This window comes from Loxodonta africana, chromosome 26, assembly GCF_030014295.1.
Source record: "Loxodonta africana isolate mLoxAfr1 chromosome 26, mLoxAfr1.hap2, whole genome shotgun sequence".
NCBI lineage: Eukaryota > Metazoa > Chordata > Mammalia > Proboscidea > Elephantidae > Loxodonta > Loxodonta africana.
Window position 1 is genome coordinate 604,794 of NC_087367.1, and position 14,878 is coordinate 619,671.

Genomic DNA, 14,878 nt, shown 5'->3' on the forward strand with positions numbered 1-14,878 from the left:
ATGGGCGCAGAGCAGTTGCACAACCCATTTTACAAACTATACTAGCACAGTGTTTTATATAAAGTAGATATCCTGTAACTTTTTATTTTAAAAATTGTTTTGGTTCAAATTTATGCAATAGAAAATTATTCCTAAATTTAATTTACAAACGAAGTTTGATTACTTACTGGATAAATTTGAGCAGCTGGAGAAAAAAGTTCTAATTAATTTGAATACCAACAAAAACAGATCTAATAAAATGAAACAAAGCCATCTGACCGAGGCAAAAAGAGTTTTGAACACTACGTTTTCTTACGAATGTTACTGCTAACTAGCTGTCACACTGGACTTCGTTTTCTTCAGCTGTAAAATAAGATGATCAAACAGGACGACCTCCAGGATCTCCTCAGACTTTAACAGTGTACGGTCTGACCTCTTAGTGTTCCCCAGACACTGTAGCGTTTACATTTTTCAACACGATCATAAGCCTTTAACATAAGCTTGTGTTCCCCCTTCCATCACGTATTTCATTTTTATTGTGGAAAATTTGAAAAAAATGGAAAGAAGGAAGAGGAAAATAAAAATCCAATCACTTGAGGGAAAAAAGTCTATGATATGAAAACAGAAGATTCTGAAACGTGGAGAGAAGACAGATTGGCTAAGGACCTCAACCCCTGGAACAACAGTCCTGAGGTCTTAGAGGTGTCTTTTTGCCTCATGTATCCCACACTTGGAACTAAAGTAGACACTGGTGAAGATTAAAAAAAAAAAATGACCCAACAAAAGCGTGTTCTTTCTGAACAAGTGACCACAAAAGTGGCCGCCTAATAAGACAGAAAGCCTTTAGACAACAATGCGCTACTTCAGCCAGACACCACAGACAAAACCGTAGCTCCAAACCCACCCACACCAGCAGAGGCCAAGTGGGCAGCCTATTCTTCTACTCAGAGGAGTAACCAGGGTATGCAGGTATGGCATGAATGGCACCCCCCGGGTGCATAGCAGCACTAAGCAGTTTCTATTAACCTAGTACTGCCAGATGCTAGCTCAGAAAATGGTGCCTACCGCAAGCACTAGAATTGTGCCCTTGTCCATGCATCTGACACTCCTCTTTTAGATAACTTTACCATAATGTCAGCTTAAAAATACTGGTAAGCCCGTTCATCTTTCAGTTAACACACTACTGTGCTTGAGGACACGGTGTACTTCAGGATAGATCTTAAGGCGTTCTTTTTGAAGACGAGTCCAACCCTATTCCTCGTTAATCTGTCATTCCCAGCATAGTATTCCACATGGTTGTCCAATTCAAAATGGCCAATACCAGTCCATGATTTTTTTACAGCAACATGTAAAAAAAAAAAAAATTGGCATTGCACACTTTCGAAAATACCTGTGGGGGTAAAGTGATGTTACAGTCCTGGGACCCATGGACCCCCAAAAATTGTCCTTGTCTTGCCCACGAGAAAAGAATTACTCGGGGAGACCTGGCTGACTTTTAAAAGGAAAGCCTTTATTAGAAAATGAAAGCAACGCGCAGTGGGGCAACAGCCGAGGGTGCAGCACTCTAGCAGGCTACTCCTGGGCACAAGTTCTTCGTCTCCAGCTTTCATTGCTCGCTAAGATACGGAAGTGAGGTAATAGCGAGTCAGCGGCTAGGATTTCGGGTCATTCCTTTTTTGGTTTAAGCAGTCCAGCACGGCTCTTTAGTTTCCTATCTGTGCGTGCACTCTGTCCCTTCTGGGGTGCGGCTTCGATTCCTGCCTCGGGTACTTGCAGTAGGCAGAAGTCATCCGTCGGTCACCTTGGTCACCTTGCAGATGTCTGCGCATGCTCCAGGGACCAGGTCGGCCAGTGCTTCTGAAAAACATCTCACAAGGGAGTACATTGTTTGTTCTTTCCTTATTACACTTTCCAGGATGGGGGTTTTATGTCATTAGCCAAACACATAGTAAGATGCAAGTGGCAGGTGTTGCAGGGCTCTTTGCCTAGGGTTCAGTCCCTGTATCAGTGAGGTTGGCAAAAAACGTGGTAATTGGCCTAATAATGTGTTTAAAGCTTCAGTTCTACCTCCTACTTTGCTACGTAGTGCCTGGAGTCTTAAACTTTGCAAGCGCCTTACAAGGCACAGTTGGCCTCTATTCTCCTGGAACAACAGAGAGAGAAGGAGAGTCAGGAATAAGAGGAAGAAACGGATGTGTGGCTAATTGCCTCCATGAACAACTGCCTCCTTTGCCATGAAGCGCTGAACGGTGTCTGGCTACCATTACTGAACATTTTGATCAAAGATTCTGTAGAAGCGTGCTAATCAGTAGGGGGACATGCAGAACAGAATTTCAAATTCCATTGAAATCCAGATCTTCTCGAGCCATGGAGGTTGGATGAACCCCTGACGTTACTGGCCTAAGATAATCTTTAAGCCTTAAACCAAAAATGATCCCTGAAGTCTTCGTAAAACCAAAAAATAGTTCAGCTTAACTAGGAAAGAAAATCTGGTTGAACATTATGCTCTCTTAAGATCTATCTATATGGGATCAAATTGACAACAACAACTGGAAAGAGTAGATAGGAAGCTTAAGAGGCAGTGAGTTTATGTTAATGAGGGAGGAACAATCAGAAGAGGAAGGTGAGAATGGTTGCACAACTTGAAGAATATAATCAATGTTACTGAATTATATATGTGGAAACTTGAATTGGTGTGTGTTTTTGCTGTGTGTGTTCTCAACAACAATAAATAAATAAAAATGTGTAAGTTAAAAAAAATGGTTCAGCTGTACACTGTCTACAGAAAAGTCACTGCAAATACAATAATATAGACAGATTGAAAGTAAAAGAACGGAAAAAGATATATTATGCAAACATTAATTAAAAGAAGCAAGGGCTCTGGCTTTCGTCTCAGAGGGGGCCCAGGTGCAACTTTCTTCATCGCTCTGTATCTGGGTTCATCAGACACAAGCCGCCTCCTCCATGCTGCCCAAGTTTGACCCCAATGATATCTAAGTTGTGTACCTGAGGTGCACCAGTGGGGAAGTTGGTGCCACATTTGCCCTGGTGCCCAAGATAGGTCGCCTGGGTCTGTCTCCAAAACAGGTTGATGATGACATTGCCAAGGCAACCAGTAAGTGGAAGGGACTAAGGATCGTGGAGAAATTGACCATTCAGAACAGACAGGCCCGGACTGAGGTGGTGCCTCCTGCCTCTGTCCTGATCATCAAAGCCCTCAAGGAACCATCCAAAGACAGAAAGAAGCAGAAAAATATTAAGCATGAAAAATATCACTTTTGATGAGATTGTCAGCATTACCCATCAGAAGCAACACTGATCTTTAGTCAGAGAAGTCCCTGAAACTATTAAAGAGATCCTGGGGACTATCCAGCCTGTGGGCTGCAATGTTGATGGTCACCACCCTCATGACATCATAGATGACATCAACAGTGGTACTGTGCAATGCCCAGCTAGCTAAGAACTACAAAAGACAGTATTTCAATAAAGGGTCATTTGATAGCCAAAAAAAGCCAAGGATGGCAGCGTTAACATTAAAGAGGGTAGATTTAAGAAAAAGAAAACCAGAAGCAGAGAGGGACATCGTATGATGATGATAAAGGGATCAATCTACCAAGAAGACATAAACCAAACGAAAACCAAACCCATTGCCGTCAAGTCGAGTCTATTCTCACTCACAGCTACCTTATAGGACAGAGTAGAACTGCCTCCATAGGGTTTCCAAGGAGCGGCTGGTGGATTCAAACTGCTGATCTTTTGGTTAGCAGCCGAACTCGTAACTACTGGACCACCAGGGCTCCCCCAAGAAGACACAGCATTCCTAAATTTGTATGCGCCAATAACACAGCTAAAGTATGAAGCCAACACTGATAAACTAAAAGGAGAAATAGACAAATTTATAATTATAGTTGAAGACTTCAACATCCCTCTTTTAACAATTGATAGAACAACTAAACAGAAGATCTTCAAGGATAAAGATGAACTCAACAATATCACCAACTGACAGAATCAAATCAACATTTATGAGACATTCTACCCAACAACAGCCGACTATATATTCTTTTCAGATACCCCGTGGAACATATGCCACATCCTGTGGCATGAAACAAACCTCAACAAATTTAAAAGAATTGAAATTGTACAGGATGTGTTCTCTAGCCACAATGGAATCAAATTAAAAATCAACAACAGAAAGATAAAAGAAAAATCTATAAACACCTGGAAAATGAACAATTTCTAATAATCCATAGGTCAAAGAGGAAGTTTTGAGGGAACTAAAAAAATATATTGAACAATCCCAGGTATATACCCAAAGGAAATGAAAAAAGAGACTCAAACAGATACACCAATGTTCATAGCAGCCTCATTCACAATAGCCAGAAGATGGAAATAATGCAAGTGTCCATCAACAGATAAATGAATAAGTGAAAGGTGGTTTATATGCATAATATTATTCAGCCATAAAAGGAATGCTACAACATGGGTGAATCTTGAAAACCGTATGCTGTGTGAAATAAGCCACACACAAAAGGACAAAAGTTGTGTGAAACCACTTATATGAAATATGTAGGATAGGTGAATGCTACAGAGACAGAAAGATTAGAGATTACCAAGGGTCGCAGGGAGTGGGAATTGAGAGGTATTGCTTAGTGGGTCTCAACTCTCTGCTTGGGGTGATGAAAATATTTTGGAAGTAGATGGTGGTGATAGATTCACAACATTAATAATTAATGCTACTACAGTAAATATACATTTAAAAATGTTTACAAGGGCTAATTTTATGTTATATGTATTGTACCACAATAAAAAATTTTAAAGGAAAAAATACATTGAACTGAATAAAAATGAATACACAGTATCTCAAAATTGGTGCAAAACAGCTAAAGGAGTACTATGAGGACAATTTGTAGCACTAAATGCATATAAAAAAAGGTTGCGATCAAGTTGCTTCTGACGTATGGTAGCCTGTGTGTTTCTGAGTAGAACTGCACTCTATGGGGTTTTCAGTGGCTTTCCTGCCCTCTGGATGGATTTGAACTGCCAACCTTTCGGTTAGTAGCAAAGTGCTTAACTATTCGTGCTGCCTAGGAACTCCAAATGCATATTAGAAAAGAAGAAAAGAATCAAATCAATAAGCTAAACTTCTGCCTCATGGATTAAATGTAAAACTATGAAACTAAAGAAAAGCCTTTGGGATCTAAGGCTAGGCAAAGAATTCTAAACCATGGCCCATCAAAGGAAAAATAGGTAAATTGGACTTCATCAAAATTAAAAACTTTTGCTCTGCAAAAGACCCTGTGAAGAGGATGAAAAGACAAGCTACAGAGAAATATTTGCAAGAGAAAATATTTGCAAGCCACATATCCAATGAAGGATTTGTATCTAAAATAAATAAAGAATTCTTAAAACTCAGTTAAAAATCAAACAATGCAACTAAAATATGAGGAAAAGGCATGAAGAGATATTTCACCAAAGAAGATACACAGATGGCAAAGCACATGAAGAGATGTTCAACTTCATCATCCATTAAAGAAATGCAAATTAAACCAAAATAAGGTATTACCACACGTCTATCAGAATGGCTGGAGCCCTGGTGGGCCAATGGTTAAGAGCTCGGCTGCTAACCAAGAGATCAACAGTTTGAATCCACCAGCTGCTCCTTGGAAACCCTACGAGACAGCTTTACTCTGTCCTATGGGGTCGCTATGAGTTGGAATCCACTCGATAGCAACAGGTATGGGTTATCAGAATGGCTACAATAAAAAACAGTGACAACAACAAATGCTGGTGAGGATGCGTAGGACTGTGTCACTCATACATTGCTAGGAATGTAGGGGAGTGTACAATGGTACAGCCACTCTGGAAAACAGTTTGGCAGTTTCTTAAAAAAAATAAGCACGCACTATCATATGAGCCAGCAATAGCACTCCTGGATATTTGAAAACTTATGTTCACACAAAAACCTGTACATGGATGTTTAAGCAGCTTTACTCGTAAGAGCCAAAAACTGGAACAACTCACAAGTCCTCTAGCAGGTGGATGAATTACATGAACTGCGGTTGAGCCATCCCATGGAATACCACTCAGCAGTAAAGAGAAGTAGATATTGATATACCCAGCAACCTGGATGAACCTCCAGAGAATCGTGCCGTGTGAAAAAAGCCAGTTGCGAAAGGTTAATACTGTATGATTTCATTTACATAACATTCTTGAAATGGCAAAATTACAGAAATGGAGATGAGATTAGTGGCTAACAGGTTAAGGAGAGGGTGGGGTGGGAGGTAACTGCGTCTGGCTATAAAAGAGCAACACGTGGGACCCTGGCGGTGATGGAAATGTTCTGAATCTTGCCTATTTCAATATCAATAACCTGGTCATAATATTGTTCTATAACTTTTCAGGAATTTACTATTGGGGGAAGCTGGGTAAAGGGTACATGGGATCTCTTTGTATTATTTCTCACAACCGCATGTGATCTACAATTATCTAAAAATAAAAAAGTTTAACTAAAAAAATCTGCCAGGCAGATAAGTGAGCATAGATGGCTACAAAACAGTATGATACCATGGTTGTTTTAATAATATTAACTGTGCTTATTTGGTTGGTGAAATGACATAGTTGAGGTTTTTTGTTGGTTTGTTTGTACTCTTCTGTATTTGTGAAGTTTTCTTTATTGAGCATGCTTTACATTGGAAATTGAGTAAAAGGAAAGAATACTCAATAAAAAACAAAACAAAAAAACAAAACAAAACCCAGTGCTGTCAAGTTGATTCTGACTCATAGCGACCCTACAGGACAGAGTAGAACTGCTCCATAGAGTTTGCAAGGAGTGCCTGGCGGATTTGAACTGCCGACCCTTTGGTTAGCAGCTGTAGCACTTAACCACTACAACACCAGGATTTCAAGAATACTCAATAGGAGAAAAAAACCTATAATCTGTGGAACACAAGGTTGCCTAGGAAAAGAAGGTACAGTATGGGTCAAAAGGTGTCTGAGTCAGAGTTCTTAGAATAGAGCAAAACCTTTTGAGGTAACTATGAAATTCTAAAGCCATTTGCCATTAAGTCTATTTTGGCTATAGGTAAGGTGATCGTATGAAGTCCCTCGATGGCACAAACATTAAGCGCTCAAGTACTAACCGAAAGGTTGGTCGTTCCAACCCACTCCGAAGCACCTTGGAAAACCAGACTTGCAATCTGCTTCCGAAAGGTCACAGCCTTGAAAACCCCATGGAGCATTCTACTCTGCACACGTGGGGTCGCCATGAGTCGGAACTGACTTGATGGCAACTGACAACAGGGTGATCATACAATTTGTCATATAAACCAGGACACTTTTCAGAGTAAAAGGGGACATTATTAATTATTCTTGAAAAAAATGGTGTAAGCTAGTACTGTCCCAAGACAACTGGGGCATACACTCACTTAGCTTTATTTAGGTCAGGGCCTCGCTTTTTAGGTCAGTGGCTCTGTGGGAGATAGACCTGGTAGTCTGCTCCTGTAAAGACTGCAGACTAGGAAACCCTATGGGGCAGTTCTACTCTGTCATATAGAGTCGCTATGAGTTGGAATCAACTCAACAGGTCATGCTCAGTTCTGATAAATCCAGAATTTGTCATATTAATATTTGGCAACTTTAATACATAACAACATGTCAACTCAATATATACAACAACGGTGTTAACTACACAGTTAATCATTTCCTCTTCAAAGCACCACCTAATGGTTTTCAAACTATCCTCGGACTTCTGTGGCTTTCTGCTCTCTGTCCTTTCTCCTTACTGCCACCAGAGTTAATATCTAAAACACATATGATCGTACCAGCTTTTCTCTTCAAAAGAGCAGCAATAGACCATTCCTGTCTATTGCATTCCTTCGTTTGTTTGGTGCCGAGTATGAGTACGTGCTGGGGATGCCCTGGAGAGTCATGATAAAGGTCATTTCAAATTAGCGACATGACCCAGGCTCTCCTGCCCTTTCACTCTTGCACCTAGAATGCCCTCGTCTTAATCTCTGCCTGTTGAAATGTGCTGAATGCCTACTGGGACCAAGATGTTCTTCAGCGTTCTGTAGGAAATACATGAACAAGTAGATACGATAAAGTCTCAGCTCTCGGAAAGGGTGTTGTCCTCTACGGTGTTTCCCCAGAAACGTGTTCTAAGCCAAAGTCCTGGAAGATGCAACGCAGAAGTAGGATTCTGTGATCAAAGACATGAGAGAAACACTGTAGATCACTCCTTCTGTAAGTGACTGGTAATTCTCAGCCGTATGCCAGAGACAATCCGAGGGTTTAACCAGGGCTGGAAAATAAGTGAAAAGACAAGCAACCCCATGCTCTTGGTGGGATTATTAACAGAGACAAACTTTTTGGAGGGCAACTAGGCAATCTCTTTTAAAATTTTAGTAACGCTCATTTGCCCCAACAATTGTTATCTCTGGTGTTGTGGAATTTTTCCTGCTTTTCATCATTTTACAGTATTGAAGGAAAAACCTGGTGACACAGTGGTTAAGAGCTATGGCTGCTAACCAAAAGATTAGTAGTTCAAATCCACCAGGCTCTCCTTGGAAACCCTATGGGGCAGTTCTACTCTGTCCTATAGGGTCACTATGAGTTGGAATAGACTTGATGGCAATGGGTGTGGCTTTTGGTGGACTGTATTTAAATTTTTTTTTTTTTAGTGCATATGTATTTTTTTAATTAAAAAAAAATAAAGACACAAGGGGTGGAAAAAAATTATCTTTCTTTGCTGGATTTATACTTTTTAGGTCAACAATCGAGGCTGTGGAGCCCTGGTGGCTCAGCTGCTAACCAAGAGGTCAGCAGTTTGAATCTACCAGCCACTCCTTGGAAACCCCGTGGAGCAGTTCTATTCCGTCCTGTAGGGTCGCTATGAGTTGGGATTGACTCGACAGCAATGGGTTTATTCAAGGCTCTACAAAATGAGCCCCTACAATTGCAACCCCACCTTCTACATGGTGACCCCCCCCTTGACACCTCCCTCTCGCCGGCCCAGCCCATGTAAAGCTGGATGTGTCTTCACACCTCTCTGCCCTGCTCATCCTCTAACTGGCCATCCTCCCTCCTCTGTTAACCACAACAGAGCTTGTCTTTCCAGGGCAGGCAGGAGTCACCCTCTTCTCTGCAGAGCTTGTCCTCTTGTCTGGATTAAGTTGCCCCTCCCTGGGGCTGAGGGGTGGTTTTTGTACCTCTTGCAGAGTGCAGGTTGCTTACAGTACTCTTACTTGTGTCTGGGGTCTCCCTTGCCAGCATTTATTCTCCACTTCATTTGCCTACTCTGTGAAATAAATGTTTCTTCAAAACACTCATCCAGTCTCAAACGCTCCACGCATAAGTCCATGCTCCGATTGTACAGCTCTCGGAGATTTACAGCTCAGCCGTGCACACAATTGCCTTCAAGTCACAAAATGCTATTTTATGTTAGTTTTTATTCAAAAACAGTACAGGAATTAATTAAACATGTCTATAGATGCCTAGTGTTTTTTCACTGGCAGTGAGCCAGCATTATTACCTCACTCTAAGCCTTTCTCCGGTGGTTTGTTTACAGAGAGTTGTGCTAAATAGCTGAGCTGTTGTCATGACCCTTTGCCTAGATCTTTCCAAAACAGTCATTAGGCTTCAGTTTTACATAAAAAAAAAAAAAAAAAAAAAAGGCACACAAAATCTCACAGCCAGGAGAGAAACTGAAAACAATTCCTAGAATTTTAAACGTGTACAGGAGTTGCAATTGGGCTTACAGTAATGGGCACAGCCCAGGATTTTGTAACTCAGCATTCAGTAAATTTGAACACTTGTAGGTACTGAAGTGACTGTGATTGCCAAAAGTAAACTGTGACGATGTGTGGAATGAGCCAACAGCCCTAAATAAGCTCAATCAATAGCTCTCCTTTCAGTAAATCTCAGCGTTAACTACTTTTCACCATTTTGGTGACTACACAGTTTCAGGTCCCCAAGTGGGAGTAGCTCTTAAAGAAAAAGTGCCACCTCATTATCATTTGTAAATTTCCACTCCAAGCCAGCGTCTGCTGGCAGCCCAGGCTGACCTTCCTAACAGCATAGTATTCGTCATTGTTTTATTTATGAGCATCTACAGAAGCCTGCAAGCTCTGAGGACAGGGTGCAGAGAGAAAAAAAAAAACTGAAACCAAGAAGGAAAGCAAATGCAAAAAGCCAGAAACGACTTCTTCACCTCTTCCTATATGATCTCAAGACTTCTGGGACCTTGAAAGATTGATTTCCTTTCACTCAAGTTTCTTATAAAATTGGCTTTGGCTCACACATCTGAACACAGCAGTTTATTTTCCAAGATAAGCAGGACAGGGAAATGTATCTGAGGGAAGATGGCGTGCTGGGTGCCCCGGAGACATAGGTCACAGAACAAAGTCAGTGAGGAGGTGGTCCTCCAACGACCTGCAAACAGCAGAGGGTCTGCTTCGGGTTAACCTCAGTGTGTCTCTCATCACGTTTCACTTTTCTTCTCGGCTGGCGTTAAATATAAGTAGGCTTTACTCAACCTGTTCTGTGAGAGCCTTTTGAATTGCTCAGCAGAAGAGCAATCAGGACTTAAGTTTGTGAAATTTGAACTTTGTGTTTTCACCTCCACTTCCCTTTAATGGTCCTGGTCAATGTAGTAGCCACAGCAATGAACGCGTTATCCAGTTCTGCTTCTGCAGACTGCTTACACCATTTCACATGCTACAAGTGCTTTCAGACAAGTGCCATTGGCTATCTGAGCTGGAAGAAATATTACAGTCTTTTACTTTCAACCCTGAGGCTCAGAAAAGCTCCCAAAGATCCAGCAGACTGTCTGCAGCAGAGCTGGCATTAGCACTAGGTATCTCAGCTAATCTAGACCTACTCTTGAGCTCTTCATGGTCTGGGTGATCAAAGGACAGAATAATTTCTCCCTAATGCAATCACAGAAAGTCCCCGTGAATTAGTTCATCTTTTATTAGGCTATGTTAATCTTTTAAAATATGCAGCAGGCTCATTTAACGTCAATATACGTCAGCATTGGGAAAATGCTCACAAATACCAAACCATGTTTTTACGCAAATAATGTTTCTTCACCCTCTACAAGATTCTGAATCTGGCTGGGAGTAGTGGAAGCATGGTATTCTGAAAACCCTTCCAGGTACTTCTGGGCCCCTCACTAGGCCTCTCATTCCTCAGTGAAAACCTGCACCACACCCCGGACCTCCATTCCAGGGCAAAGCAAAAGCCCAGGACAGTGGGCCACTGAGCCCTCATGCTCTTCTTCCCATCCCCAGATGTTCTAGATGAGCAACAAGCAGCAATTACTCCAAGGCAGAAAGCAGAGCCAAATGATGGAAATTTGTGCAAGAGCAAGTGTCTCAAGGCCCTCACCATTAGAAACTTTGACATTTCCTCTAAACTTGACATCCAAACAAATTTTTTCCTGACATGTAAAAAATATTCATTTTTGTGTCAAAAACCATGAAAGTATCCATACCCTTCGACTCAGCAATCCCACTCCTGGGAATTTAACTCAAGAATTAGTTCAAGAGGAGGAAAAAGGTCTATGCAACAAGTTGGTCATTTTAAAATATAACAGCAAGAGTAAAGGACCTGACATTCTACACTTGGTAAAAAGTTAAGTAGATCGTGGTATAGTAACTTGTTAGAATTATTAACTCGTGGCCATTATGTCAAATTTACAAAATAAAATGAAATATTGGTAAGTGAAAAAGCAGAATACAAAATTGTATGCTGAAACTAATGGGTGGAATTGTGTCCCCCAAAATATGTTTTAAATCCTAACCTCTATGCCCGTGGTTATACTTCCATTTGGCAATGGGTTGTCTTTGTTATGGTAATGAGGCAGGATTAGTGTAGGTATGTCTTGAGTCAATCTCTTTTGAGCTATAAAAGATTAAACAAGCAAGCAGAGGAGAGATGGGGTAAGATAGATGCCAAGACACATGGAGATCTCCAAGGAACCAGAAAGCAGAAGCTGGTGAGACAAGGGCCTTCGTCTTAAGCTGGCAGAGAGAGAAAGTCTTTCCCTGGAGCCAGAATTCGGACTTCTGGCCTCCTAGACTGTGAGAAAATAAATTTCTGTTTGTTATAGCCACCTACTTGTAGTATTTCTGTTATAGCAGCACTAGATAACGGAGACACCCATGAAAACAAACTATTAAAAAATGGGTATGTGTGGTGCAGTGAAATAATTAATATGGCCCTTCTAGTCTTTTTTTTTTTTAGTCATAGTTTCTGTAACTTCTACCAAATAACTGGGTGGTACTATGCAAAGAAGGCACTTGTGGCCACCAAGGGGATTGGATAGCTTGCTAATAATGTAAATAAGGTACATGGCACCTTGTGGGGGTGGGACCATGCAAATAAGGTGTATGGAACCATAACAAGTGGATTGGTCAGTTTTGGCATCTCGCTAGACTTAAAAGAAGTCACCCCAGAGGTGGGAAGGGAGCAGCTCACCAGCACTAAGAAAGAAGAGCCAGGAGTGGAGTGTATCCTTTGGACCCAGGATCCCTGCACTGAGAAGCTCCTGGAACCAAGAGACCGAGAGAGAGAGAGAGAACTGTAACACTGAAGACAGCGTGAAGTGGTGGCAGAGAAACATCAGCAGAGGTAGGAGACTGGCAGGAGATGGTGCATTTTCTTCTCGGCCCACAGAGCGAGAAAGCTGAGTCCCTTTGGGCAGGAGGCTTACTGGCAAAGTGGGTGCCTTGAGGCACTTATTGGCAGAGCTAAAAGAGCCTTGTAACACTTACCTAAGCAGAGCAGAGACCAAGTGGCCAGAGAGAGGCATGCCTGCAGACATGGCTGAGAAGAGGCTGTCCTGATCAAAGAACTGTATCCTGAGCATTCCTGAATCTGAATTGTAACCTCTTAGTTCCCTAATAAACCCCACAATTATGAGCATTGCCTGTGAGTTCTGTCTGGCCATTGCCAGGAATTATCAAACTCAGCAGAGAAGTAGACAGTGCCATGGCAGGGCTGGTTGGTGTCAGAACTGGTAAAAATGTTGGAGGGTGGTGTCAGAATTGGTAAAAACATTGGTGGATAGAGGCATATCTCACAGGAACCAGCCATGGGCTGTTGATCTTGATTCTCCTTCCTCCTTGTGAAGTTAGAGGTCAGACAACGCCCCTGTCACGCCATTTTTACAGTATGTAAAACAGAGATGTCAAGGCAAAATGGAATAAATTTCCTAGAGTGGCAGGTCAACAGGACAGAAGATCAGCTTGAACTGGCTTAAGTGAAAAGGAGGGATTTCATTGGCTCATATAGCCAAGACTTAGGTAGGGCAGGTGTATCACTGGCCTCAGGTGTGTCTCCAACGAGAGATGCAAATTGCCATCATGACCTCCTACCCATCTCTTCTCTACTTCACTCTGCATGGAAGCTTCCTTCTCCCAACCCAGTTTCTTCCCAAGATGAGGAGCTGCTGTCTAAACTCACAATCTTGTATCTTCCAACCAGTATGAGATGCCTTGCTTCTCCCAGATCTAGTAGCAATGATTCTGGGGGAGGAGTCTCACTGGCCTGGCTTGGGTCATGTGCCCATCCCTGGACCAATGATGGTTAGACTACTATGATTGAGATCCACGTCTCAACCAACCATTGTGGCCAAGGAAGCTCAGCCATTTAAGAAGTGGTTCCCCAAAAGGAGAAAGGTACTGCTCCCAGTAGAAGTTAAGGTGCTCCAGGATTCTGTCATCTCCATGAGGGCAGAACCAGGTCTATCAATATCTTAGGTCAGGTTCCCAGGAGGAAAAGACTCTGAGATGCAGACCTACATGGAGAAGGTTTACTAGAGAGGCTCTTGGGAACAACATGTGTGGCGGCTTGGGCTGGGCAAGGGGAGGAGATGAACTACTGTGTGGTTGTAACAAAGGCCTCAGCTAGTCCTATGGAGAGGTCTAGAACTAGGGTTGCCTCTCAGAGTTGTCCTAAATTTCAGCAAGTGGGCCCGGCCTTCATATCGCCACAGAGACCAGATGTGGGCTGTCCTTGGAGAGGGACAATTCCTGCAAAGGATTCAGCTGTGAGCTGATGACAACCAATGCAGTCAGCTGTGGCAGAATGAGTGGGGTCCTGAAGTGGAGGGGGGGAGCTGGGTGGCACACTACAGCATCCGCTGTAATCAACAAATCCGTAGGACCAGCAGTACAGTTCCTGGCACAGGGTAGCTGCTCATTAAATATTTTGGAATGAATAAATTAACAAAATGGAAGGTGTGGATTAGATAGTCCTTTTCAGCAATATTGAATACATCTGTCTGTCTTCTGGAGGATCTGTGGAAAAGATGATGAATCACAAATTCTCACTGTGTTTTTTTTTTTTTTTTAATAAAGGAGTGTGAATAGGAATAGGAGAAGAATGTCTACTAGATGTTGACTGACTTGTTTGGCTAGAAAGAATAAAGCATTCCTTGTAATTGAGTTAACAGTAGGAAGTTTTAAGGAAGCACTTATTAAAGATATTACAAAGGGTAGAACTGTGCTTTTCAATATGGTAGCCACTGGTCAAAATTAATTAAAATCAAATAAAATTAAAGATTCACTTCCTTAATCACACTAGTTACATTTCAAGTGCTCAGCAGCCATCTGTGGCTAGTGGCTGCCATACTGAAAAGTTCAGACACACAACATTTTCCATCACTGCAGAAAGTTCTGTGGATCAGCACAGGTTTGTACCAAAAGTTGTGTTCTTTACCTCTATCCGATAAAAATCCATTTACTCTCATGAATTCTGCTGCTTGTTATCATGAGAGTGCTGGAACTGGAGGTAAGATTTTAAAAGTCTTGGGCAAAAAGGATGATACTAAGATGGAATAAATCTTTGTTGTCATTTCATCCCGGTCCTGCTGTCTGGATCATCCAGCTGTAGTCAG

At 41.9% G+C, this 14,878-nt stretch overlaps 1 pseudogene; it reads left to right on the forward strand.

The window, feature by feature from the left end:
- The first annotated feature begins 2,508 nt into the window (after positions 1-2,508).
- LOC100664109 (large ribosomal subunit protein uL11-like) lies at positions 2,509-3,439 on the forward strand (annotated as a pseudogene).
- The last annotated feature ends 11,439 nt before the right edge of the window (positions 3,440-14,878 follow it).